A 4,264-nucleotide genomic window follows, 5' to 3' on the forward strand; every position below is an offset into this window, starting at 1 on the left:
CTCCTGTGTTCATTGTGGAATTATTTACAATAGCCAAGATATGGAAACAGCCTAACTGCCCAACAATAGATGAATGGTTAAAGATGTTGTACATACACACACACACACACACACACACACACACACAATCAGCCATATAAAAGATGAAACCTTGAGGGTATTAAGCCAGGTGAAATAATGTGGAGAGAGAAAGAAAAATACCATATGGTTTCATTCATATGTGGACTATGAAGATAAATGAACAAACCAAACCAAACAAGAACAGACACATGGATATACAGAACAGAATAATAGTTACCAGAGGGAAAGGAGGGAAACTAAATTTTTGGTGGTGAGCACACGGTTAATATATACAAAAGTCAAAATATAATGTTGTACACGTGAAACATATAAAATTATAAACCAATGTTACTCAATTAAAATAAACTCTAAAAAAACTTTACTTGCAGACATTTAAATTTGAATTGCACATAGATTTCTTATGTCACAAGATACTTTTCTTTTGAGTTTTTTCAATAAAAATGTGAAAGTTTTGCAAATGTTTTTAGTCTACAGGCTACAAAAAAGCATGTGGCAGGATGGATTTGATCCAGTGACTTCTGTTTGCCGATTCCTGATGTAAAGGTTATAAATTGGGAGAAAGTTGCCACATGAGCTTGAGTCAAGTAATAACACAACAGTTGGAGTACATACGAAAAAGCTCTTAGAAATACATTTAGGCCACAGTCTTCATGCAGAGTTGCTGCGTTTCCTGCTTCAACAGTGCGTGGACGGAACCCGGCACTCGTCCCCCTCTCCTGCCAGCTGCTCAGAGCCAGCCCTGGCCACCACCTCGCAGCGCCCTCCGACCACCCAAGGTCCCCGCCGCCGCTGCCATCGCCTTTCCTCCGACGCCCACTATGAGGACCACGTCCCCCTCGCAGGTGCGCCAGAACTACCAACCAGGACTCGCAGGCCACCATCAACCGCCAGGTCAACCTGGAGCTCTATGCCTCCTGCGTCTGCCTGGACTGTCCAGGTCATACTATTTTGACTGCGATGATGTGGCTTTGAAGAACTTTGCCAAATACTTTCTTCACCAATCTGGTGAAGACAGGGAACAGGCTGAGAAACTGATGAAGCTGTAGAACCAATGGGGTGGCCGAATCATTCGTCAGAATATCAGGAAATCAGACTGTGATGACTGGGAGAATGGGCTGAATGCAATGGAAAGTGTGCAACACTTGGAAAAATATGTGAATCAGTCACTATCGGAACTGCACGAACTGGCCACAGACAAAAATGACCCCCATTTGTGTGACTTCATTGAGACTCATTACCTGAATGAGCAGGTGAAATTCATCAAAGAATTGGGTGACCACGTAACCAACTTGCGCAAGATGGGGGCCCACGAATCTGGCATTGCAGACTATCTCTTTGACAAGCACACCCTGGAAAACAGTGAAAGCAAGAACTAAGCCTTAGGTGGGCTTCCCGTAGCCACAGGAGTGACTTCCCTGGTCACTGAGGCAGTGCATGCTTGGGTTACCTTTACCTTTTTTATAAGTTGTACCAAAACATCTAGAAGTTCTTTCCTTAGTACCATTCTTTCAAATAAAGTAATTTGGTACAAAAAAAAATACATTTGGACTAGATTCATTAAGAACTCCTCCAAAATTCAATATAAAAATAGTCTTGACAAAAGCATAAAATTTACCAGAAGGATCTGCAAATGGCTCTAAAGCATTCAACAGATACTCACACTCAGTCAGAATAAAAGCAATGTAAATTTCTGTCCAAAATGTAAATAAGTAAATAAATAGTTACCACTAAAGACCTTAATAAGATTATAAAACTTTTAAATTTCCAAAAAGAGAATGTGCACCTATATAGTACACAAAGAAAATATAAATCATACAGCAAAAGGTAAGTGTAACACACACACACACACACACACACACACACAGAGGAGATAAAATACTGAGTAATATGTTATGCAACAAAAATAAATGGGATAAAATCATGTTAATTGAAGTTGATGCTTGTATAAAATAAAAATTGCTGATCATGAAATTCATGTAAGCAAAATGACTAAAGATATTGAAAAGAAAATTATGGCCAAGAGCATATTTGAGGCTTACAGTGAAAAAAATCAGATAAAGTGATTCAATATAATGTGGCTCACGTATAACATATATTGACAATTTTGCCCATATTTTCTTTATATTAAGTTGAAAAATAAACAAATAAAATTCATAGATACAACTAAAGCCATTTTTCTCCTTTCTTCTCTTCAAGAAGTAGCATCTAATCTGAGATTGGTACAGATAATTTACATGCATGCTTTTCATGCATTTACTATAAATATTTATTGCTCAAAACCCAAGTCTCTTGGCCTCTTGCTTTAAGACTTTTTTCTTTTTCTTTTTTTTTGCTTTAGATAAATTCTCTTACCTTCACCACCATCCCCCAAACAGCAACCACCCACGCACTCTTCGCTGGAAATTCACCTTACCCTTTTATTATTTTCTGAAGACCTAGACTGTACTTTACATTTTTTGTTAAGTTTGTATTGTGAGGCTTCCCTGGTGGTGCAGTGGTTAAGAATCCACCTGCCAATGCAGGGGACATGGGTTAGAGTCCTGATCTGGGAAGATCCCATGTGCCGTGGAGCAACTAAGCCTGTGAGCCACAACTACTGAGCCCACGTGCCGCAACTATTGAAGCCCACATGCTCTAGGGCCCGTGTTCCACAAGAAGAGAAGCCACTGCAATGAGAAGCCTGCACACCACAGCGAAGAGTAGCCCCCGCTCTCCGCAACTAGAGAAAGACCCAACACAGCCAAAAAACAAACAAATAATTCTTTTTTAAAGTTTGTATTGTGTATATATACTTTCTATTTGAATTTTACTCACATAACCATCCCAACAAATAATATGGAATGTAACATAGTAGATGTTTTATGAACACATACTGAATGACTGTATGAGTAACCTCATGAGAAGGGGATCATATCACTTTATAAAAGGACTTTGAGTATTTGACTTCTAGCAACTGCCTTATTTTCCACCTACATGCTCTGAATTTAACAACACAGAAACAATAGGAGAATTGTGTACTCTAAAATAAGTGTAATTCTTAGATTATAAAAATTAGTTTTAACAATATTGATACACATTTTAGTGACTGAACTTCAGGCAAATGCTAAATTGGAATTCTGCTAGCTGACACACTTATTGACCATAGGTGTATACACTTAAATGTCTCTAGGGAGATACTTGTGGTAAGTATTTCCTGTGCATAAAGGCAACTGACCTAATTTTGTCTGCAGTGGAAATTTCTGAACCTTAAACACAAAAAAGTTCTGTCCAGTGTCTTTTTCTCATCATAATCTTGAAAATGTTCTGGATATTGGTATAATCCATTATGGAACAAGCTAGAAAAAGTACATTTACTGTTTGGAACAGTTTGTTTTTGTCTGGTGTTAACGAGTAGGTTCAGTTGGTGTTCAGAAGTCTTTAATTTTTAGGGTGTGATGTGTTCCCCAGGGCAAATGTGAAGCATAGACATCTCACATTCATTTGTTCCTTCAATATATATCCATGTAATTATGTTACTGCATCCAAGCTTATACTGCTCACTGTACAACAGGCCAGTAAATCAAGAGATGAGGCGCTGGGGCAAGGAATGGTGACTTTATTCTCAAAGCCAGCAGACTGAGAAGATGACAGACTAATGTCTCAAAGAACCATCTTATCTGAATTGGATATCAGGCTTCTTTTACGCAAAAAGGGGAGGTGTAGCTGTTTGTTGCAGACTTCTTGGTGCTGGCCAGACCCCGGAGACAATGTGATAATTGTTTTTGCAGTTGTCAGCATAGGTCTGGTCATGATGTTCCCATAAACCTCCAACAAGACAAGTGTTATTTTCTGTTTTGTAACTTTTAATCTCTATAGCAATGAAAAATGTTATGACTTTAAAGGTCAAGCCTGGGAGGACTTCAGAAAGGGATATTCTGTATATTTAAGGCAACATTCTTTTACAAAGTTGCCTGTAACTAAGCACAGGCAATAGGACATAAAGATTAGAGCTAAAGGAATAGATCCAATATGAAGTCAGGCTTATTCTTCTCTGCTACAGTTATTCTCTGGCATTAGAAAACAGTCATGATTCAGAAAATTTCCAATGACTAGCAAAACAGACATAAAGTGATATTACCACGTTGCAAGCAAATTACAAATATGTTTTGTGTGCCAGATCTGTAAGAACACAGAAGAAGAAGGG

At 38.4% G+C, this 4,264-nt stretch overlaps 1 pseudogene; it reads left to right on the forward strand.

Annotated features, from left to right (window-relative positions):
• Nucleotides 1-899: 899 nt before the first annotated feature.
• LOC130834137 (ferritin heavy chain-like) lies at nucleotides 900-1,457 on the forward strand (annotated as a pseudogene).
• Nucleotides 1,458-4,264: the final 2,807 nt, after the last annotated feature.

The sequence above is a fragment of the Hippopotamus amphibius genome, chromosome 12 (genome assembly GCF_030028045.1).
Source record: "Hippopotamus amphibius kiboko isolate mHipAmp2 chromosome 12, mHipAmp2.hap2, whole genome shotgun sequence".
Taxonomy (NCBI): domain Eukaryota; kingdom Metazoa; phylum Chordata; class Mammalia; order Artiodactyla; family Hippopotamidae; genus Hippopotamus; species Hippopotamus amphibius.